This window comes from Morone saxatilis, unplaced genomic scaffold (assembly GCF_004916995.1).
Source record: "Morone saxatilis isolate NCDOM2014 unplaced genomic scaffold, NCSU_SB_2.0 Contig4, whole genome shotgun sequence".
Lineage (NCBI taxonomy): Eukaryota > Metazoa > Chordata > Actinopteri > Moronidae > Morone > Morone saxatilis.
The window spans coordinates 13,367,162-13,367,857 of NW_023339984.1; positions in this window are offsets into that span (position 1 = coordinate 13,367,162).

Here is a 696-nt window from a genome sequence, read left to right on the forward strand (position 1 = left end):
TTTAGAGTAAGTGCACTAAACAACTCATCAAACAGACGCTGTGGTTTGATCCTTTGTCAACAGTCATATTTCTTCCTATATGTCTTAACTCTGTTTTGACTTTGATATGGACATTTTGTCAAAAGCATCATTTGCTGCATCATAGACAGACTTGGCATCATCCTTGACAGCCACTGCTGCCCTCTTTATAGCTTCCAATGGTGTGTCTGCTCCTTCAGCTGCTTCAAATCCTCTCATGCCCCCTAATACACCTCCTATTGCTGCAACTGTTCCTACTACCACCACTGCTGCTGTTCCTCCTGCCACTGCTGCTGTTCCTCCTGCAGCTGTTCCTCCTGCCACTGCAGCTGCTCCTTCTGCCACTGCTGCTGTTCCTCCTGCCACTACAGCTGTTCCTTCTGCCACTGCTGCTGCTCCTCCTGTCACTACAGCTGCTCCTCCTGCCACTGCTGCTCCTGATATTGCTAATCTGACTAGATATTTACATTTTACTGCAACTGCAGCACATACTGCTCCAACCACTACTACACCACACAAAGCTCCTAACAATGCACCTGTTGTAATACCTGCCAGTCTGATCCAAATCATTTTGGATACTTTGACCTTAGCCTGCTTTCTGATCTCTTCCTCTGACATGTTTCCTGATGACTGTCTAAGGCGCTCCTCCTCTTGTTGTATTTCCTCCTCCACTGCTTG